Source organism: Lissotriton helveticus, chromosome 9 (genome assembly GCF_964261635.1).
Source record: "Lissotriton helveticus chromosome 9, aLisHel1.1, whole genome shotgun sequence".
Taxonomy (NCBI): Eukaryota; Metazoa; Chordata; class Amphibia; order Caudata; family Salamandridae; genus Lissotriton; species Lissotriton helveticus.
In genome coordinates, this window is record NC_136070.1 from 1,136,612,721 (window position 1) to 1,136,636,847 (window position 24,127).

At 48.0% G+C, this 24,127-nt stretch overlaps 1 protein-coding gene across 8 annotated transcripts in view; it reads right to left on the bottom strand.

The window, feature by feature from the left end:
• SLMAP (sarcolemma associated protein) overlaps positions 1 to 24,127 on the bottom strand; it is a 1,084,481-nt gene that overhangs the window by 533,110 nt on the left and 527,244 nt on the right. The window lies entirely within an intron of this gene.

Genomic DNA, 24,127 nt, shown 5'->3' on the forward strand with positions numbered 1-24,127 from the left:
CCACATTCTACCACATATCTGTGTGCTGCTGGACCTGTCCTTTAATCAAATAAAGTCATCTATGGCTGTTCGTGCCACCAAACTTCACCCTAACACGGTGCCAGATTCAAGGATGTGCAATCGGGAGGGGGTATATTACACATTACATTTTTAAACCTGAAAACCATTTTGATTTAAAAGGAAAATGCTACTTACCAGTATGCATATGTTCTTGGCATGTAGAGCTGCAGAGTTGTAAACTATGCATAGATCGCCACTTAGTGTTGGGCCCGGATGTTTGCAGTTTGTTCTTGTCCTGAAAAGTTCTTTGGAGGTCACGAGATAGGTGACTCCTCCTTAGGACCACATTGCGCATAGGCATCGGCTCCATCCCCAGATTGTTTTTCGCCATTAGGGAAATGATGGAGCTTTGCAAGTACAGGAAGGATGCCCGTGTAATTTGTATCTAATTAAGATAATACTGGAACAGACAAGGGTAGCCGGGGAGGCGGGTGGGCGTGTACAACTCTGCAGCTCTACATGCCAAGAACAAATGCATACTGGTAAGTAGCATTTTCCGTTCGAGGCATATGAGCTGCAGATTGTACACTATGCATAGATTATATAGCAGTACCCACTCTTAGCGGCGACCACCCCTATCTGTTGCAGTAGTTTGGAATAATGTTTTGAGAACAGCCTGGCCCACATTAGCTTGTTGTTTTGTTTGAACATCTACACAATAGTGTTTTGTGAATGTGTGCGGTCTAGCCCATGTGGCTGCTCTGCAGATTTCGTCTAGGGGAATGTTCCCTAAAAATGCTGTTGAAGCTCCTATCTTTCTGGTAGAGTGGGCTTTAGGAGGAACAGATAGCGTACGTTTAGCTTTGTGGTTGCAAATCTGTATGCATTTGACAATCCATCTAGCTATTCCAGATTTTGAAATGGGATTGCCTTTGTGTGGTGGTGAGAAAGACACAAAAAGTTGTTTTGTCTTACGAAAGGGTTGTGTTCTTTCTATGTAGTATAGCAACGCTCTTTTGACATCTAAAGTGTGAAGAGCTCTTTCTGCTACGGACTGTGGTTGCGGGAAGAAAACAGGCAGTTCCACAGATTGATTGAGATGGAATGGAGTAATAACTTTAGGCAGGAATTTTGGATTAGTACGAAGAACAACCTTATTTTGATGCATTTGTAAAAAGGGTTCTTGAATAGTTAGTGCTTGTAGTTCACTAACTCTGCGCAGGGAGGTAATAGCTACTAGGAACGTAACTTTCCAGGTTCAAAATTGTAACTAATCATCATCATATTTCTTTATTTCGGCAATACATGCCATAAAAGACAAGCATACAATCATAAAAAGAACATTAGTCATTTCATTAAAAACATTAAAAACAATATCAATTCAGGTGTCAAGGATCAAGGAATACCAAAACAGTCTACGGCCTTTACAAAAATTAATTAGATAAGTATCTTTATAAAGTGCATGTACTTTAGCAGTTTTAAATAATATTCAGCAATCCCCTGCGTTTTAGCCACACAGCCGCCAGATATTTAGCAACGGCAAAGACAACTACAGGTGACAAATCCGTTTTCAGTATGCGCAAGGCTGTCATGCACTGAGTGATTCGCATGTTCTTACATAAGGGCACCAACCAATACCCTCTCGCTCTCCGATATGCAGGGCAAAAGAACATAATAAGTACTTCACTCTCAATATCACAACTGCAATTGGGACAGTTTTTCAAAGCGGATGCAACCCATTTGCTTGTGAAAGCTCTAGTTGGTAGTGTTCCATACCTCCACTGCAAGTACAGCTTCCTTGTAAAAGCCGGAAAAATGACATCTAGGGCAGTTTCAAAATGGTAAAAATACTTCACCTTTAAGAAAGAGTCTGTTAAAGTGCCACTGCGGGTGTTAGATATGGAGGCTGATAATCTAGTTTCATAAAAAAGTTTAGACAGACTTTTTCGTGAGGTACCCGGGCAAGTGGTTTCAGGTTTATACCACATTTGCGAAAGCCCCAATTTAATAAATTCATCTTTACTATAAGCTAGCAGGGAATTTTCCCCATATTAGTTGTACTTAAAATCTCTAGTAATTCCTGTCTATAGACAGAAAGCTCCGGGCTACTCCATAATCTTCTCCAAAACATTAAAGGCTTCAAGCCCACAACCTCATCAATCGGTCTAAGACCCATATCCAGTCTAATAGGTAGCAAGGGGGAGCTACTAGGGAGTGTGAGCAGTTGCATAAGGAATTTGTTTTCTGTGAAAACAATCGCCGGACGACAGGCATGCCCCCAGAGTTCGCCCCCATAGGTAACGGCCCCTCTCACTCTTGTTGTGTAAATCTCCACAACAGGTCGAATAGGTTTTATTGTGGAGGTGTTAGAGAGTTTTAAGATGCCTCCTTTGAGCTGGGATTGCCCAAGTTGGGACTTTATTTGATGCGGGGCCCATGTCATGTTTTCATTAAGAGTTATCCCTAAGTATTCAAAAGTGTGAACTCTTTCCAGCCTTTTTGTTCCAATGCACGGATTCGGTCTGGTCCGTGCAGGGGGATTGAAAATCATGAATTTGGTTTTCATGGCGTTGATTTCCAACCCCCTATCCTCACAAAATCCCACAAAGCCATCCAAAACCCTCTGGATTCCCATTGGTGATTTCGAGAGCAGCAGGGTGTCGTCAGCGAACATTATCGCCGGCACCCTGCTGCCAGAGAGTTTGGGCGCATCAGTATTTTCTATCCCATTTAGGTGGGAAATTACCCCGTTGACATAAAGGCAAAACAGGGTAGGTGCTAGCACGCAACCCTGTCTCACCCCCCTGCCAACGGGGAATTTTGCGGAAAGGTGACCATTTCTTCCACACCTAACCCGTGCAAAATTGTCCTGATGTAGGCGTATTAGAATGTGCAACAAGTGATGAGGAACGCCCAAATCGGCAAGAACAACCCAAAGCTTGTGTCTTGGGACCAAATCAAAAGCTGCTCGTAAATCTACGAACACAGTATAAAGGCTGCCCCCCTCAGACTTGACCGACTTCCAGAATAACATGTTCAGTCGAAGTATCTGGTCCATAGTGGATAATTTGTTTCTAAACCCTGCCTGATATGGGCTTAGTATGGAATTTTCCTCCATCCAGTCCTGGAAACGGTCCAGTATTAGTCTTCCGAAGATCTTTTGTGGGACATCGATCAAGCTGATCGGCCTGTAGTTGGCTGGAAGCAGAGGTGAACCCTTTTTAGGTCTCGGCCTAGAGACGCATGAAGCGCGTTCTCGGCAGAGAACTATTGTAATCGTGTCAGCCGCCAAATCCGCCTAAAAGGAAACAAGAGCTGGGCACGCGCCCAGCATTCCTAATGGAAGAGGGAGCGACAAGTGCTGGCCACGCGCGAATTCAGTCGCGTGCACGCTCACGGCGCCAGCGTCCCCGCCGCGCGCTGCTCTCTTCCTGGCCGGCATCGAGAAGTTTCGCAACGCAGTGAGGGCACTGAGAGGTAGGTGCTTGTTCTTTAAGAGGTTAATATTCTAGCTTTTCATCAGGTCCTATGATTGCCGTTTGGGTTTTCAATAGACTTTAGTGTTTTGGCTTTATCAATTATTGTGATCATATTTTCTGACCACTGTTTTTAATTTTCTGCGATACCAGTTTCATTGATTGCATCTCGATTCCCTGTTACGGGGATAAACCGGCATGGTTGTGAGCTGCTTCACCGAGTGGGCTTTGGGGGCCGCCTGAGAGCAGGGGCGGGGGGGTAGGAGATGGGGCTGAGTTGAAGAGATAAGGAAGAGCAGTGACAGAAAGAACTGAAGCGGGGAAGGAGGGGGGAGATGTTACGAGGGACAGATAGAGAGCAAACCATAGAGAAGTGCAAACGGCAAGCGCGCGGCATCATTGACACCGCGACATGAAATGACAATGGCATCAAGACATGAAATGATCACGACATGAAATGATAATGTAATCGCGCCACATGGGGCGACAACTCTTGATGGGGCACTGTCACGGGCTAAAAGCAGCACTGCGGTATGGGCAGACAAGTCCCGACAGTGAAACCACAAAATTGGTGACAGCCTTTGGTGATACCAGCATTGCAGTATGGGACGCAGCGGTATGACAATGGCATCGGGATATGCAGGGACAATAGAGGCAACATGACCCATGACCCATGACCCAAGGGAGGGGGTGGGGGGGGGTTGCGGGCAGATACATCACAGTGTCCCCGGGACAAAGGGCCACAGACACAACACGGTAGAAGGAACATTGACAGGTGGGGGCAGAGGCATCACAGGGACATCACGACAAAGGATGACAGACAAGACCCCAGCATGCAGGGAGGAAGCAGGACAGTGACTCCATGACATGGGCGACAGGGCGCGCCTTGAAACCGCACATTGGGCAGGCAGCAAGGCATGATGGTAACACACGGACTTAGAGTGGAAGCGTCACCTCAGTGTGGTACAACAAGACATATAACATCAGGACATGAACGCACGGTCCACAGTGATACTGCACATGGACCAACATGTCGCGACAGTGACTCACAGGTGTGCTGTGACTGCTAAGGCGGGGATACTGCACTGTGGATCGACAGGGCGCACTAGAGACACCAACGTGGGGGTCGACGTGGCAGAGACAGCACAACATGGGGTGAAAGCGGCACCGTGTCACGAGGCATGTCAGCGAGTGATGCCGCGACATACAGGTGACACGACGGGGCACCGAGGGCAGCGACGCTGTGTAAGGATGCTGCGTGTGAATGGACACATCAATGACACCGCACCCAGGACGTCAAGGTACCACTGTGACACCCCCGCCTCTAGCGCCAACTGTGTGGCACACCACGGTGCTACAAGGAGTCACTGTGGTAGGGGGAGTCACTGGTCCACATAGACACCAGGACACGTGACATTACTGTTTCTACAAGGTGACTCAGCGCGACAGGGCTGTTGTGTGTCAGTGTAGCAGATACCAGTGGGGCAACAGTGGCGCACAGTGACAATGGAAGTCAGTGAGAGTGCAGCAGCATGCCAGGGATGCCTCTATAGGGGACAAAAGCTGGGCATTAAAGTGAAACTTTGTAATGTGGCAGTGGCACCCAGGCACTGCCCTGTGGTGCAGGGTGACACTGCATTGTCATTAGGGCCTCAATGAAACAACCACCGGGGGTGACAAGTGTCACCAAAACCACACAATGTGAGGCAGCGTCGGGCATCCCCGGCATGTGACCCAGAGGGACCGCTACACCGTAACCTGCGACTGCGAGCGTGGCAGTCACTTCATGACATGAGGCGATATGGGCAGCGTGACAGACACGTATGCAATGGGGCAACAAGAGCTGTGCAGAATCAGCCCGCGACACAAGGGTACAGTGACACAAGGTGCCCGCGACACAAGGGGACCGCGACACAAGTGGACAGTGACACCGTGGGGATGCCGCATGTGATGGAGAGCACCCAGGGAGTCTCCCAAAGTTTTATTCAGTGGCCTGGGGAAATTTTGGAACTAAGTGATAATTGCGCCTAGAGGGGAAGTGTGGGGCGATTCTGGGATGCAGGGGGGCACGCCTTGGCACTGGGGGAGTGGTAGGTGGAACAGAAAGGGTGACTGCGGTTGGGGTATTTCTTGCAGGTGTTTACTCTAGCTGCCGTATTGGGAAGCGACCATTTTTGTATAGCGCACACTGTAAAGAACATCCCTTCTAAGAGCTGGAAGCTGTTCGGTGGTAACAGGATGGTGGTCTTCTCTGCGGTGGAAGGTAAAGGTTGTGACCGGTGCTCATTCTCACGCCTGTCTGTTACCCACTGCGGAATGTCAGACACTGTAATGGCCTCCAAGCGTTAGCTTTCAATGCCTCTCCCATGTCTTTCGTAATGAAGGCGTTAGCTAGGATTGTGCATAGCACTTCGTGCACAGCCTCCTTTCTCCTGGGCAGTGTTTGCTACCAATGAGTATGGTGAAAGAGAGGTGGGGTGGGGGCGGAGGGGTTTACCCTGAAACCATTGAATAAAATAGCTGGTCGTCGTAATCAGACAATCATGACGAACTTCCTGCCCCATCCCCCATGCTTCACCTGTGTACTATAGAGTCCAGGTGTGGCGTGGCATGGCCTCGGCTCGCGCCTTCCATGCACCAGGCCTTCGACCATCCCAGTAGCCCCCAGCTCTCCATCTTTCGCTCCAGTACAGAACCAGTTTAACTTCCCTCCTAACCTCTGCCACATCCCCCATTTTGGCCCACCCTTTTCTCCCTGTTCCAAATCCCATAACCCTCAACATTACCCACAGCCTCGATCACCTTTTCCCGAAAACCATATTAAATCAACCCCATGTCCCTAAACAATGACCATCCCTCAAATCCACCCCAGACTGCGTCACGGGTCAGCCAGAAGTCACCTATACTTATGCCCCTGGCCCCCTCTGCCCACGCTCTAACGCTTACCTTGTTCCATTGTTTAAAAAATAGAATACAATCAGGGAGTGTTTAATCTGTCTCTGCCCCTTCCCACACACCGTCAGTCAAGCACCCTCTCCCTGCACCCCTATCCTCCACCCACGGCCCATCCCACCGGCCTTGGCTCGACCACGCAGGAGCAGCCAGAGGATGCACTGATGGAGACGGGTACAAACATATATATTTTGATAGGAACAAATATGGGGTTAGAAAAGAGAGATGAGATATATTTGTCCAGTAAACCCCTCCGTGGATAAGAGTTTAAATTCACCAATCAGAAGTATGTTCCCCTTGTGGATGGGTTCAACCATGCTTTTCCATCATTGAAACCGCGCTACGCAAACCCAAGAATGGAACAGGTGTGCAGTCTGCTGCCTCCTGGAAGCTTTGGTAGATGATAGATTAACATTGCACTAGGGCACAACAACCATTTTCAATGCAATAGGTCTCGCATTTGCGAAAGTTTAAGCTGTTGGCATTGTAAATAAAAATGACTTTTATTTACGTGTTGGTTTTTAAAACATAAATCAAAGGCATTGCCATTTACAATGCCAATAGCTTAAACTCGTTTATGTTTAGAAGTTGGATAAGAAATGCGTTACTTACCTGTAACAGCAGTTATCCAGTATTGGTGTCTTTCATAGATTCACATGCCTGAATCATTCCCCGTCGTCGAGACGGGAGCCTCCGGTATATAGAAAAGTAATGTCCTATAGACATACATAAAGAAGAATAGGCCTAAGGGCCTCACCTTAGTAGCCTATCCTTGTCCTTATGCAAAAAGGACCAAACTCTTAGAGCCAGCCAATCAGCTATCCCCTCCCTCTAGAACCTTCCTGGCAGGAGCCTCAGTCTCTCAGATTTTCGTACGCACCAAGCTAGGTAGGAGTAATGCAGTTAGAGAGAACGTGAGTCCTTCCAGGGGAGGCGGGAGGGTTGCATGTGAATCTATGAAAGACACCAATACTGGATAACTGCTGTTACAGGTAAGTAACGCATTTCTTATCCAGTATTAGGGGTGTCTTTCATAGATTCACATGCCTGAATCAGAGTAGTTAGCAATATATTATGCACATTTCTGGTGCAATGATGGCACATAATCAGTTAGAGAATACACTTAGTATCATGCGACTGTGAACATTAGCATACATCAACATAACCAAATAGAAAGAGATGTGCATACCAGGATGGTGGGATGTAGGAAGGCTCACCTCACTGGAATAGATGTCGAAGCACCGCCTGACCCACTGCTGCATCCTGCAGAAGCTCAACATCCAGGCAGTAGTGTCTGGCGAATGTATGCGGTGACTTCCACGTCGCTGCTCTGCATATGTCCAGAATCGGCACTCCAGCGAACAGTGCTGCTGATGTGGACATTGCTCTTGTGGAATGTGCTTGAACAGTAGCAATCAACGGCCGGCCGGCCTTCTCATGGCAGAATGCTATCGCTGAAAAGATCCACCTTGAGATACTCTGTTTCGTTAGAGGTAGACCCAGCCTTGGTCTACTGGAGGCCACAAAAAGCTGTGACGACTTCCTGAAGTCTTTTGTCTTGTCCAAGTAAAACTTTATACACCGCTTGAGGTCCAAGGAGTGTAACGTCCTTTCTGCTGCAGTGGAAGGGTTTGCAAAGAAGGAACGTAGAACCACCGGCTCATTAAGGTGAAAGTCTGAAGGCACTTTCGGTATGAACTTGGGATTCATCCTCAGCACCACTCTGTCGTGTTTAAATTGCATGAATGGTTCCTGAATGGACAGGGCTTGTAACTCGCTGACTCTCCTGGCAGATGTTAGAGCGAGCAGAAGAGCCACCTTCCATGAGATGTACTTGATGGGTGCTCGATGAATGGGCTCAAAAGGGTGCCTCATAAGTTGGGTGAGGACCAAATTTAGATGCCATGTAAGTGGGATCCTTCTAGGTCTTGGGTAGGATCTATATAGGCCTTTGAGGAACTGTTTAACAAGCCTACTGGACCACAGCGAAGGGGCCTTCGAGGACCTAGTGAATCGTGAAATTGAAGCCAAATGAACCTTTATAGATGCATGCGCCAACCCTGACTGTGCCAAGTGTAGAAGGTATGGCAAGATCTGTACAGGAGTAACCTGGAGAGGTGACAGTCCGTGTTCCACACACCATATGCAGAAACGTTTCCACTTTAGAGAGTACGTTCTGTTGGTACTGTCCGCTCTTGCTTTCGCCAGTACCTCCCTGCATTCTTGCGGGATGTCTAGATGACAGAATTCTCTGTGCTCAGGAGCCAGGCTGATAATCTGAGCGATTGTAGGTTCGGGTGTTGGATCTGTCCGTTGGACATTGTCAGCAGGGTTGGGTGCTGTTTCAGACGAATCAGAGTCCTGATGGAGAGGCGATGAAGGTCCGAGAACCAGTGCTGCCTCGGCCAGAACGGGGCAATTAGGATCAGGGTACAAGGCTCTGCCTTCATCTTCCTGAGGACCCTGGGAATCATCGGGAATGGCGGAAAAGCGTACGCAAATACGCCGAACCAACCGATGGAAAGGGCATTTCCGAGTGACCTTGGTTGGGGACGCCAGCTTGCGTAGTTTGGGCATTTGGCGTTCTCCCTGGTGGCAAACAGGTCGATCCTTGGGACTCCCCATTCTGAGAATACTTGATCCAATGTACTCTGGTCGAGCTCCCATTCGTGAGTGAGAGACGTCTGTCTGCTGAGAGCATCCGCAATGGTATTGTCCTTGCCCGGGACATAGTCCGCTTGGAGCGTGATCCCCTGGAGCACTAGCCAGTTCCAGATTCCTTGCGATTCGCGTGATAGAGTGAGCGAACGCGTACCTCTCTGTTTGTTCAGGTAGTGCATCGTCGTGGTGTTGTCTGTTCTGACGAGCACCTGGGAGTTCTGGATACGTGGTAAAAAGGCCTTCAGTGCCAGGAACACAGCTCGCAGTTCCAGAAGGTTTATATGGAATTGCTTCTCCTGCTCTGTCCATTTGCCGCTTACTTGGAGGTCCTGGAGGACTGCTCCCCATCCTTCCAGGGATGCATCCGTGGTGATCACCAAAGGTGCTGCTGGAAGTAGGAATGGTAGGCCTGTCGACAAATTCCTGTGGTTCAACCACCATTGCAGGGACTTGGACATTTGTGGTGTTACTCTCACTATGTCCTCGAAAGAACCTGTACTCTGAGTCCATTGGCATGCGAGGGCTTCTTGCAATGGGCGCATCCTGAGCCTGCAGTGCGGGATGAGGAGTATACAGGACGACATCATGCCCAGTAGTGATTTGAAAGTTCGAACTCTCACGGTCTTTCTTGATGCCACCGCCGTGGCCAGAGATATGATCTTGTGTTTCCGTTCCTTTGAAGGGAATGCTTTTGCGCATTCCGTGTCCAAGGTCGCCCCAAGGAAGGAGATGTGTCTGGTTGGGGTCATGCAGGATTTCTCGAGATTGAGAGTCAATCCGAGCTGCAGAAAGAGATTGGTGCAGGCGTTGGAGGATGCGGTTGCGCCTGTCGCTGAGGGTGCTTTCACCAGCCAGTCGTCGAGGTAAGGGAAGACCTGGTGACCCATTTGACGTAGAAAGGCTGCCACAGGGGAAAGGCACTTCGTGAAAATCCGCGGTGCGGATTTGAGGCCAAACGGCGGGACTTTGAATTGGTAATGGTGTCCTGCCACCTCGAACCTTAGGAATTTTCTGTGCCCGTTGAGTATCGGGATGTGGTAGTAGGCATCCTGGAGATCTAAGGATGTCATGAAATCTCCTTTTTCTAGAATGCCTAGTATTTCTTGAATCGTCACCATCCTGAACGACTGACTCTTTAGGAAAGAGTTGAGGGCTCTGAGATCCAATATGGGCCTCCACTTTTTCTCCTTCTTGCGAATAAGAAAGAAGCGGGAATAGAATCCATTTCCTCTTTGAGACGATGGAACCAGCTCGATCGCTCCCTTCGTCAACATCGCAGATATTTCCTGGAGCAACGGCCGTAGATGTTTGTGCGGCAGTTTGCGTGGTGGTGTTGGAGGCGGGATGGTGATGAATTCCAGGGAATGGCCAAATCTTATTAATTGCAGGACCCACCGATCTGTGGTTATGAGATGCCAATTCTGTAGGAAATGGGTCAACTTTCCTCCAATCTTTAATGAGGGATATTGTTGCTGGACTGGCTGGAGTAATCGGTCACTGGCGTCCGCCAGTGCCCCTCCTCTGGTTCTTTCCTCGGAAGTTCGATCTTCCATACAAAGTTTGGCGACTCTGCTGCTGCTTCTGTGGATACTGCGATATATTTTGGTAGGAATATGAGGATCTATTCTGGAAGGACCCCCTGTAGGAGGGCTGACCTCTGGACCTGTTACCCCGAAAGGACTGGTTTCTTGCCTGCAGCGTACCCAGTGCTCTAGCCGTATCGGTGTCTTTTTTGATGGTCTGGAGCGCTTCATCAATTGTGGCTCCAAAAAGATGTTGTCCGTCGAAGGGCATGTCCAGCACCTTCGTTTGTACTTCTTGCCTAAATGAAGTAGCCTTAAGCCAGCCCTGGCGCCGCAGGACTGCTGCCCCAGCTAATTGGCGAAAGCCAGTCATGGCTCCATCTATGGCACAGTCGATCTCCGCTGCCGAGGTTTGTCCTTCCGAGAGCAGTGCCTTGACCTCGTCCTGAACTGTATCTGGCAGCTCTGCCAAATAAGGGACTATATCTTCCCACAACTGGCGATTATAACGTCCCAACAGGGCTATAGCGTTGGCAACCTTGATTGTCATGGCTGACGTAGTGGTGAACCTTTTCCCGATGGTATCCAACTTTCTTCCTTCCTTGTCCGGTGGGGCTGACAAGGGAGAGGAAGGGTTGCGGGAATTCTTCTGAGCTGCCTGGGTCACCACCGAATCTGGTTTCGGGTGCCCATTGAAACAAGCTGCCGCCTTGGTGGGAGCTTTGTATTTCTTGTCCAGGCGTGGAACCAGGCCGGCGTGGACATCAGTTTCTTTCCCTGGTCCCAGAGAAAGTCTATAATTGGAATCGACTTCGTGATCTTTTTAGTTTGTTCCTTAAAGTCATATAAGAAACATTCGGTTTCCGTCGTTTCCATCTCCATGTGAAAACGCTTTGCTGCCCGTTCCATTATCTTATGGAAACCGCCAATGTCTACTGGCGGAGAGTCCGACTGGCGCGGTTGGGGCGAAGCTGGGGCGGGTGCCACATACTCCTCGTCGTCGTCCTGATCCGTGCGATCCTCATGGACTTCGCCCTCTTCCATTTCCTCAGCTTCCTCATCTGAGGACTCCACCACCTGAGGCGAGACTGTCTCATGGTAAGTCTGCGGAGGTGGTCGCGTCTGTCTTGGGGCTGCCGGTGGTGCATATGTAGCCGGCGTCGGGCCCCCTGCCTCAGTAGTCTGCGCTTCCGGGAAACTTTGTTTGTAGTCCTGGATAAGATGTTTAAGGTCATCCACGATGGAAGCAGGAAGGCACACCATCGGGGTCACTTCCGTCCGTACATGAGCTTGGAAAGAGTGTTCCTGGTAGACCAGTTCCTCTTGTTCCTCATCAGTGCTTTGGCATTTCACATGAAGGTCTGAAATGGACGTAGCCTGAGTCGTGATTTCCTCTTCAGATTCTTCACTCTGGAGAATCTCAGAAGGTAAATGGCTTTGTACTTTGCTTGGGGATGTTGTTTCCGGTGTGATTAGTTTTTTAGGCACCTTGCTCGGTGGTGTCGGTGGTGGTAAGGTCCATGACGATGATTCTATTAGTTTGGACCTCTTCCATGGTTCAGCGTCGTCCCGGTACGTAGACGACCCTCCCGTCGACGGTCTAGTCGTCGACGGCATGATCTCCGTCGTCGGTGGTTCCAAAGACGAGATCCTCGTCGTCGACGATGTCTTCGTCGACGACGCGGTCGTCGACGACGTTGTCGACGCGCTCGTCGACGATTCGTTCTTCGTCGACGATTCATGCCTTGTCGACGTTTTCTTCGTCGACGGTTTCGGCGTCGATTCTCCCGTCGACGGCAGACTTCTCGTCGACGTCGACATACCAGTCTTCATCGTCGATGGGTTCCTCGTCGACGGTGTCGTCGTCGACGGTCCCGATTTCATCGTCGATGGGTTCTTCGTCGACGGGGTCGTCGTCGACGGGCCAAACTTTGTCGTCGAAGGTGTTGTCGTGGACGACGGCTTCGGCAGTATGACAGATGGTATAGGTCTACCAGCCGACGACGATGATGGAGTGGTCGTCGTCGAGACGAGAACAGACGACGCCGTCGTCGTCGACACCGTCGTTGTGGAGACGGCGAGTGGCGTCACAGCTCTTTTAAGTGTTGAAGATGACGCAGGCTTAGTGGATGAGTGCGCAGGCTTCTTAAAGGCATGAGAGCCTTTGTCAGACACTGAAGAAGTTGTAGATTTTGCCTCTGAAGATTTCTTTTGTACCTTCATAGGAGGAGTGTCTGAGGGGCCAGGGGGGTCCTCCCTTGGCCTCTTGAGGGAGACTTCCGAGGTCATGGAGAAGCTACCCTCTGAGGATTCCACATTATCCCTCTGTTTAAGCCTGTCCAGCCAAATGAGAAGTCGACCTTCCCTATCCCTCAAGGTCTTATTAGGGAAAGAGCGACATATTTTACAGTCTTTGGGGACGTGGTCCGGATAAAGGCAATATAAGCACAGATCATGCTTGTCCTCCACATGGAGCCTTTTCTTCCCACAAGAAGAGCAGGCCCTGAAAAGGGCTTTCTTCTGGGATCCAGACATTCCTTAAAATTGTAAGGAAAGAAATCACTTACTGCAAGAGAAGAGTCTGAAATATCTCAGTTGAAGAATTTGAGAAGGAAATCCTTTTCACAAGTGAAAAAGTAGGTTTAGAAGAAATCCTGAGGAGAGCTCAGGCTGGAGACTCCCTAGCACAACGTGCGGTAGAAAATCTGAGAGACTGAGGCTCCTGCCAGGAAGGTTCTAGAGGGAAGGGATAGCTGATTGGCTGGCTCTAAGACTTTGGTCCTTTTTGCATAAGGACAAGGATAGGCTACTAAGGTGAGGCCCTTAGGCCTATTCTTCTTTATGTATGTCTATAGGACATTACTTTTCTATATACCGGAGGCTCCCGTCTCGACGACGGGGAATGATTCAGGCATGTGAATCTATGAAAGACACACCTAATACTGGATAATTTGAGGCTGAGGCCTGTTTACTTTATCGCGTCCCACATTGAACACCAGAGACTTCCAAGCATCCGTACTACGTAACAGCGCGTTTCTAGCAACTAGCAGTAAATGCACCCAGCTGTCATGTGACCTTCACAAACTCTTCCTTTAATCCGCTTCACAAATGCCCAGACTTCCAGCTCGTTTTAGGATCAAAACTGTACAGCGTCCTACATTTCTACGGACCATGATCGCAAGTTAGCATCGTTATCTGTGGGTTTTTTTTTAAAGTGTTTACTATAATAACCAACGCTCCATATTTCGTTTTTTAGCTGGTGAGGTTGCAGACAGTATTTCACACCTTTGGTAAACTCGCTTGCTTGTGTTCCGTGAATGTTCCATGCGTCCACAATCCACAATCCACACTCCACACTCCTCTCCCTTTCAACGACTGCATAAGCCTCTCCCTATGCCTTGCTTCGCATATAATGTAATTTAGCCTATGTGATTGTTGGACAATCTGAAGCTCGCACCCCCAATCTTACTGACCGGGCTGCGCTCCTGGGTAAAATAAGCTTTTAAGGTTCATTTTTTCCTCTGGATTCTCGCGTTGGCAACTTTGAAGAATTCGCAGATACATTAAATGACCACTGGTTTTAGAATTGTGTGCTTGCTAGTTTACAAAAATAAAATTTCCATCAATTATGGCCTTGTACTTGTGTGAAAGACGTTTTCCATTGGCTTTGTTGTTAGCGTGTGACACATGCATCGATGTATCTGGCTCTTTTATTGAATTGTTGTACCTCATCCGTATTTCACAATATTCTGCAGCTTATTTACTTTCTTTGTGCATCACCTTGCCTTCTCTCTACTCAATGAGAAAAAAAATCACTGCACTGTACCATAGGATATGGTAGCAATGTGTCCTAGGCGTTCTTTTTAGGTCTTCAAGCCGCAACGAGCCCTGCAGCTGCCCGCTTATCTCCACCCCCCCCCCCCCGCACATTGCCGCCCAGAATCAGCCCCCCAATAGCGCCTTGCCTGACAACCCACCGTCCCGCGCAAGCAAACCGAGTACACCAGCAGCTCCCCACTTTCTCCGACGCACCCTTGTGCCGCCGCCAGCTGATATTGGGGGGAGTGACTAACAAACATTAATTCCCCACCTCCGTAGCCCTGCTCAGTGCTTGCTATGCCACACACTAATTTAACCTTTGCTGTGGCATGTACTCCACCACCACCACATCACCCACCACCACCACCACATCCACCACCACTACATCCACCACCACCTCCACATCCACCACCACCTCCACATCCACCTCCACATCCACCATCACCACCGCATCCACCACCACCACCACCGCATCCACCACCACCACCACCGCATCCACCACCACCACCACCACATCCACCACCACTACATCCACATCCACCACCACTTCCACCACCACTTCCACCACCACTTCCACCACCACTTCCACCACCACTTCCACCACCACCACCACATCCACCACCACCACCACATCCACCACATCCACCACCACCACCACAATATCCACATCGAACACATCTATGTGTGTGTGAGTGGCTCTGTGTGTGTATGTGGGTGCAAATGCAATAGGTCTTACATTTGCGAGAGATTAAGCTATTGGCATTGTAAATGACAATGCCATTTATTTATCTGTTTTCAAAACCAACACATAAATTAAAAATGTGTCATTTACAATGCCAATAGCTCTAACTTTTGTAAAGGCGAGACCGTTGCATTGTAAATGCTTGTTAAATATAGGGACAATCTCTATATTTAAAAAGGGTTCACCTCTGCTAATTCACATTTGTGCAGGCGTTTGAAGGGGGGCCCCATTAGCCGTGTGAGAATGACGTTTAAATTCCATACAGGTGAAGGTGGTACTCTGGGATGCATTATTCTTTTAAGGCCTTCCATAAAGGCTTTAATGGCAGGCACTCTGAACAGAGATAGATGTTGTCTGTTTTGCAGATATGCTGCTATTGCAGCAAGATGTAGTCTAATAGACGTATATGCTAAGTTACATCTTTGAAGATGCAGTAAGTAACCTATGATGTGTTGAATAGCCACATCTAAAGGATTAATGTTGTTGTTATGACAATAAATTACAAATCGTTTCCACTTGGCTGCATAACATGCCCTAGTGGTAGGACGTCTAGCTTCTTTTATGACATTCATGCAGTCTGGAGGAAGGTTCAGATATCCAAATTCTAGGACTTCAGGAGCCAGATCGCAAGGTTGAGCTGAGCTGGGTCCGGGTGTCTGATCTCTCCACGGGTTCTGTGTTAAGAGGTGTGGAGACAGGTGCAGTTTTTGGTGGGGTACCACAGACAGTTGTAGCAGTGTGGTGTACCACGGTTGTCTGGCCCACGTTGGAGCAACTAGGATGAGGGCGAGAGAATGCTGCTGTAGTTTGCGTACTACTAGTGGCAAGAGTGGTAGAGGTGGAAAAGCGTACGCAAATCTGTTTGACCAATTCATCCATATCGCATTGCCTTTGGACAGTGGGTGTGGATATGCGTTTTCGTGGGTGGCAAAGAGGTCTATCTGAGGTTGTCCCCACCTCTGAAAGAATGGCTGAAGAACTTTCGTATGAAGTTCCCACTCGTGGGTCTGTTGTGTTTGACGACTTAACCGGTCCGCTATAGTATTTTGTACTCCTGGGACATGTTGGGCTAGAAGGAATATGTTCTGAGGTATGGCCCACCTCCATATTTCTTGTGCTAGTTGAGATAGTTGCAGGGAGTGCGTGCCTCCTTGCTTCTGTGTGTAATACATTGCAGTCATGTTGTCCGTGCGGACTAACACAGCTTTGTTTGCTACTTGCTTTTGGAAAGCTTTTAGTGCTAGGAATACTGCTAGTAACTCCAAGTGATTGATGTGGAGTAACTTTTGTTGCGGTGTCCACCTGCCTTGCATGGTGTGTTGCAGTAAGTGGGCTCCCCAGCCTGAAAGCGATGCGTCCGCAGTCAAGATTATTTGGGCAACTGGCTCTAGGAACGGTCGTCCCTTGGAAAGGTTCTTTGTGTTCCACCACTGCAGAGAGCGTTGAGTTCGACCGTCTACCAACACTAGGTCTGTTAATTGACCTTGAGCCTGGTTCCATTGACGCGATAAGCACTCTTGTAGCGGACAAATTTGAAGTCTTGCATGGGGCACTATGAAGATGCAAGTGGCCATCATCCCTATGAGTTGCATGAACACTCGTGCTGGGAGGGAGTGTTGTAGCTGAAACTTTGCTAGGAGAGTTTGCATGCTGGCTATCCTTGCTGAGGTGGGATAAGCTAGCGCTGTTGAGGTGTTTATTGTGGCACCTAGGTACTGTTGTACTTTGGATGGCTGTAGATTAGACTTGGTGTGGTTTATTGTGAACCCCAAGTCGTGGAGCAGGTGGATGGTGGTATGCGTGTGTTTTAAGCATTGATTGTGTGAGCTGGCTTTTATGAGCCAGTCGTCGAGGTATGGGAAGATATGGATGTGCTGTCTTCTTAGATGCGCTGCCACCACTGCCAAGCACTTGGTGAAGACCCTTGGTGCTGTTGTGACTCTGAATGAGAGTACTTTGAACTGGTAGTGATATTACAAACCTGAGATACTACCTGTGAGCTTTGTGAATGGGAATGTGGAAGTATGCGTCCTTGAGGTCCAGAGTAGCCAGGAAGTCGTTTTGTGACAAGAGAGGAAGGACTTGCTGGAGTGTGACCATGTGGAAATGGTCTGACTGTATATATATGTTTAGCGGTCTGAGGTCTAGAATAGGCCTTAGAGAGCCGTCCTTCTTTGTGATTAGAAAATATAGAGAGTAAGCCCCCTTGTTTTGCTGGTGCAGAGGAACTGGTTTTATTGCACTTTTTTCTAGCAGAAATACCACTTCTTGCATTAACAGTGACCTATGTTCTTGTGACATTGGACGCTGTTTGGGTGGTATGTTTGGGGGGGTAGATGTTAATTCTAGACAGTAACCAGAGTGAATAATTTGGTGCACCCACCTGTCTGATGTGATGTTGATCCATGCAGGCAGAACTGTTGGAGTCTTCCCCCCACAGGAGTGGAATGTTGGGGGGGAAGGGGAGGAAAGTCTTTGGGTAGGGGTGGAGGCAGAGCGGGAGGTGTTTCTTTTGCCTCTGCCTTTGTTGTTGTTACCCATGTAACCCCCTCTCTGGTAGCCCTTGGTGAATGTGGATTGGCCAGGGGTCTTGTAGGAAGAGGAGGGACTTTATGAGGAGTAGCCTCTTGTGTTGCTTACGATGAGCGACGAAAAGAACGTCTGGGAGCTTGCTGTTGCAAGGCTCCCATCGATTTTGCAGTGTTGGTGTCTTTCTTCATTTTTTCCAAAGACACGTCAACATTTGGGCCAAATAAATGTGTTTCATCAAATGGCTCATTAAGTATAGAGTTTTGCACCTCAGGTTTAAAACCTGAAATGCGTAGCCAGGCATGTCTGCGTAGTAAGGTGCTAGTATTGATTGCCCTTGAGGCAGTATCTGCAGCGTCTAGGGCACAACAGATGGAAGTATTAATGATATTTTTACCTTCCTGTATAAGTTCATTAGCCCTGTTTTTATATTTGTCTGGTAGGTGCTGCATTAGGGACTCTAGTTCGTCGTAATGTACCCTGTCATATCTTGCTAGCAAGGCTTGAGTGTTGGCAATGCGCCAGATGTTAGCTGCTTGTGCCGCAGTTCTCTTGCCAGAAGCGTCAAGGAGTTTAGATTCTTTGTCTGGTGGTGAGGCTTCACCTGTTTGGGAATTAGCACATTTATGTGCATTGGATACCACCAAAGAATCTAATTGTGCCGGGCCTTTAATATACGCTGGGTCTGCAGGGGCAGCTTTATTTTTTTTCTCAATACGGGGATTGAGGACCCTAGCTCTAACAGGGTCTTTAAAGACCTCTGTTGCATGCTTGATGACTCCCTTAAGCATTGGCAAGATGGCCGTAGACTTTTGTGTTGTGTCAAAAGTGTCTAATAGGAAGTCTTCCTCCACTGCATCAGTGTGTAAATCCACCTCATGATATTGTGCAGCTCTCTGGACTAGCAGGTTAAAACCTATGGTGTCCTCTGGTGGGGAAGGTCTAGAAGGATAGACATCATCCTGTGGGACATAGGGCACATCAGGGGTGTTGTAATCATCCCATGGATTGGGTGACTGAGGGGGACTATTAGTGTGTGGTGGGTAATGTGCACCCCCACCTTCATAATCAGAGTCTGTGTGTACATCATCGTCTGGGTTAGGAGATGGTGTAGGTGAATGCTGTGGTGGATGAGGTGTACGAGTAGGAACAGCATGGGGAGGTGGAGGAGAAGGGACCCTTAATAGAGAGGTTGCAATGTCTCTCTTCTTTCCTGTGGGAGTAGGTGCTGGTGCCTCAAGTGATCTCTTCTTGGAGCTGAGAGTCAATTGTCCAGTTTTGGGATCTTTTACAAGGGTTTAGAAAGCTCTTGTAAGCCTGATAAATCCTTTGGCGTCGAAATTTTCAGCTCCGTAGGTTTTTTAGGCATCGAGTCGGCAGTTTGCTTAGGCGTGTGTCCTTTTGAAGTGTCTTTTATGGGAACCTGTTTTTTCGGTTCCGAGGGTTTTTTCGGCTCGATGCATGTGAGTCTGGAGCTTTGGTTGATTTTTTAATCAGTTCCGAGTGTGGTTTCGGTGTCGACGAACCGCTGCCAGACTTCGGCGCCGTATGCTTGGGTGTTGAAGCAGCGGTCGAGGTGGAAGAGGAAGATGGAATTTTTCTTTGGTGTCGGTACTGGGTCGGCACCGTAAGTAGGCTGGCTCGTGCCGCCTGAAGGCTTTATGGTCTTCTTTGCTGGGCCCAAAGGAGAGGCAGTCTCTCGGTGTGCACCCGAGCCCGAAGGAGAGGGTGTGACCGAAGCCTTTTTAGATGGTGTCGAGGAAGGGGCGGGGTCGACGGTCTAACTTACGACCCGTTGAGCTGGCGTAACCTCCTCGGCGTTGGAGTCTTCGGCATCTGATGATCCGATACTCTCTTCGGTGTGCTGGTGTTCTAGCATGTTGACACCCTCCTCGAAGATGTCGTCGGAAATCGGAGTGGACGAGCGAGCCTTAGTTCTTCGAGCTCGTCGGACCCGGATCGTCTTCTTGGAGCGCAATGAGGCCACGCCGAACAGTCTTTGGCCTCGTGCTCCGGTGAAAGGCACAGGTTGCACACCTCATGTAGGTCGGTGTGGGAAAACTTCAACCCACATTGAGGACACTTCTTGAATGGCGTCCTTTCCATGAGCCAGTATGTGAAGCCTAGGTAGGCCCGAAGGCCTTCGTCGACGACCGGAATCGAAGACTTCAAAGTCGGTTGAGAATCGCGTGGTAGATACCTTCGAACCAGGTGAGGACTGCGCCCCGAAGGAAACTTGGTTCCAAACCGGAGCGCAGGAGATGCATCCGAGCCAGATGGCGGAAAAAAACAATCTGGGAATGGAGCCGATGCCCATGCGCAATGTGGTCCTAAGGAGGAGTCACCTATCTTGTGACTTCCAAAGAACTTTTCAGGACAACAACAAACTGCAAACATCCGGGCCCAACACTAGGTGTACAATCTGCAGCTCATATGCCTAGAAGATATATATATATATATATATATTTGTGCAGTTGTCCATACATTTTTCCTTTGCAGCTGAAGTAAATATAGAAACAAATTCTAATTGAAACAAAAGCCTTTTTACATGCACTGCACACATAATAAATAAAAAATAAACATACACACACAGTACGATTGAAATGATGAAATCATTAAGCAGAAATATGTCTTTGTAAATGCTGGAACTACTGCTCCAGAAAAGGAATCAAGAAAAGTGTCCTGCGCATTGGCGGATACTCTCATATCTGCAGACAGTAAACAGATCTGCCTGCGACAAGCATTTCCTGGCACCGCTCTCAATACCGCACTGTCACTGAGGACTCTGCTTGGAATGTACACTGTCCAGACAAGAGGGACACGCTATCCACCCCCGCAATCTGAGACCTATAGATACTGCCCTGTCTTATGTTTTTCTTCTGATAGTGACTGTATTGAAAGGGAATAGCAAATCTAACCGTCCAATGCAGAAACACCAATGACAGCTATGCGTCACGCAGATATGAGGCTACATGTGGAAATGCTTGAATGCTACAAGCATTCCAGATGTGATGTATAGGAAACTTTAACAGAAATGTAAGTGGAATCCAAGAAACAATGAACATTGAGAGTGAATTGAATTTGTATTCTTTGCGTGTAGTGTCATGGTAACTGACCAATATTATTTCTAAGCAGTGTTATGCAGTTACAGCGGACTTGAGTTTCTTGCGCAATCTTTACTCCCAGACATAAGCGAGCTGCCAACAATTCACCAGACGCCTTCAAAGAGGCAGTCTCTCTCAGGCGAGCTGTTCCTAACAGGTCTGCTAAGCACGTGCCAGTGTTCTGCTGCAGCAAACGCATGCTTGCCTTAAATGATGCCACACCTCTCGCGATACTAGCACGTGACGAGTGGGCACACACACAACAGTGGCCACTGACTACTAATTACTATGCTAGCTCCACCTTCACGTAGAAACAGTTCAAAAATGTAAAATCATCTGTTTGAAGTGTAAACTTACCACATTCTGCGACGGTGGGGATCACATTTGCTCAAAGGTGACCCCTGGAATGCATCTATCAGGCTTAAGATGAATAAACAACAATACCCACATCATCCCCAAATGTAGGATAATCCTAGCAAATTAGCATGAATATCAGAAATATTGACAAAGTTATAAATGTCCATACACCCATATGGAATAGCTTTGGTCATATCGAAATAAAACATATAGGACTTTGTAGGGATACGTTGAGTCTCCTCAGAGCAGGGGCAATAATTAAAGAGAAAATGCAACCAAATAATGCAAATAAGAACACTTGTACTGTAAAGATCAGACTAGCCAATCTGAGGGAGGTAGTTGAGGGGATAGGTAGGCCCCCGATGCTGTGACTTTCCAATGCCACCATGCGAGAAGATGAGAGATTTGCCTGAAACACGAAAGGTTGTTTCCTGTGAAAGATTAAAAAGCAGGTCATATCAATTCTCAACCAGAGAAGTTGGTGGAGGCAGTGCTTCGATGGAATTCAACCAATCTGTAATCGACCATCAATGACGACAGTGAAGTAATTTTATGCTTTAAATGAAAGGGTGTACATCAAAGTACTGAACGTCCAATAGAAGAATGGAAAGAACTCTGGGAAAAGGTACAGCGGCCCTTAAAACAAGTCATGGATGCCCTCCAAGTGGCAGATTAAATCAGGAAACCTCAACCCACAGCAATAGCTTTTCAGCGCCACCTGGTAGCTCCCCCTAGCCCAGTCGCAATGCCACCATTTCAGGATGTGACTATTTTAGAGTATGTAGGGCACCAAACAAAGTTCTGGAATCAGCGGCACAAAGTGTGTTGGAGTGGAATGGTCAAGGTCTACGCCTACCATCAGATATGTTGACGGTAGATGTAGGCAACTGGGTATGATTGAAGAATTGTGTCGTGTCAATTTTGCAAAGAAACATCAAGGTTTTTCAAGCTTATACTGGTTGAAGAAAACAGGTGGTGAGGAGACTACAAGATGGTTATGTAAGGAACAAAAGTAATGCATTGGTAATCCACTAGATTGTGAAAAAGGTGTGTGAAGGGTTGTTTGGTGAAGCAGATGACTGTTCAGTGCTGCCTGAAGCATGCATAGGACGTCTGGTAAATAAAATAGATTGTGCCTGTGTGAGGGGAACATAGTTGCACTACGTCCCTGATGACATGTGCAGTCCAGACATCCACCCACAGAGTGTTGTGTTTTAACTGCACACTGTATCTAGATCTGCCTCAGCCCCCTCCTTCTCCTCCTTTCATCAGGATCCTGGATACGAGGCCGAGGGGCTCTCTTGCGCACAGGAAGTGTTCATGAAAACACAAGAGCAGGTGTTTTCATGAACACTGATAAATTAAGCATGTGTGCAGTGTCTGGATTCAAGAGGCAAAGTGCAGGATGCGGGCCTCACAGGAGGGCTGCGCCCTGGAGCCCCTGACAAGGAGCCTTAATATCACTGACTTTGTGCAAAGATAAGCGTGGAAGAGGAGGGGATGTGATGGGCCATGCTTGGAATGTGTGGAAAGGGCATTCTTCAAATGACATTAGCAGTGAGAGTGAGAGCTTCCAAGCACTTGCAGATGTTGAAATGTAAACTGTGTCCTTCCAAGGTGAGTCTCTCGGTAGTATCGCGCTCATGAGCTATTAAAGTACGTCTTACAAACAGACCTCGAGCAAGGTGTTCTTAAGGCATATTTTCAATGTAAATGTCAACCAATGATCTGATACATAAAAAACAAGTACCTGATTCAATCTATATGTAATGTACTCTATTATACTCTAACCCAAAAGCTTGTACTTTATGTGCGAGTCTCTTTTGTCGTCGCGTTTGATTCACTTCTATTTGTCATCTCTGTAAACGTCGTCGTCTTTCCATGAGTGTGGCCAAATGCCCTTTCTCCCCTTAAACACCTACAGTAAGTAAGCTCCATAAGTAACCTATATAGTGCGCAGGCAATGTAGTCTGGGTGCCAACTGCAGAATATTTTAGATGCGACCACAAGAGGGCAGTCAATGACTACTTTCTCTCCGTTTGTGACCACCTTGGAGTTCCGCTCTTGACATACAGGCGTGCTTAATTACAATATGTCAGTGCAGAGATTCACATAATGCTCCATTTTTTTCCTGTGGCTTTTGAATGTCTTCTATGTGCTTTGTTTTGTGTTGGGTGTATTCTGAAAGTGGGAGAGGGAACGAGTGTGACAACAGTGCAGTTATGAGTTAGAACAAAGCATACGAGATCAAGGGGAATGCAACATCCACAGAGGTTGGTTGCTGGAAGAAAGCCTGGGTGGTGAAGCTAGCGTTTTCTAGACTATCCTATAACTTAATAAACAAGCGGCACTGGAAAAAACACCCGCCCGAGAGTGGTGACCGGGCGCCACAGCGAACATGTGTTTTCAATTATCGCGCCCCTGTCTGGGCACGATAATTGAAACCACATGGCCTTTGGTGTGCGTAATAGACACTAATAGGCCATGGGCGGAGCAATGTGTCTGCCTTTGGCCTATTGTGTGCCGTCTTTGGGAAAAACACGCACTCAAAGGCCAATTGCAGATGCCAAAAATAAAAGCACACGCACGAGTATGTGTGATTCCAGGGTCCGTTTCTAAACACCCTACAAAAGGGCTCCCGCCTGCGCGAGCAATGCTGCGCCCTGCAACGCAGGGCGCGAGCCCTAAAAAGCACTTTAATAGTGCATTTCAGGCAGCCAGTGCGGTCACAATGCCCTTGCAGACAATAGGTATCACTGACAAACATCACCCTCAAGCCTCCTGCTCATGAACTGTAGGTATGCTAGTGAGCAGGTGGTCTTCTACTGGGCACTCTGGTTCGGTTCCCTTTTCTGCTGAGACTCTCATCATGGTTTCATGTAGAATGACAAACAAAGTCAAAGAAAGTTTGAATTTTAAGATGCTGTGTAATGTGAAGCAACGTCTGATGCAAAACCTCAAAGC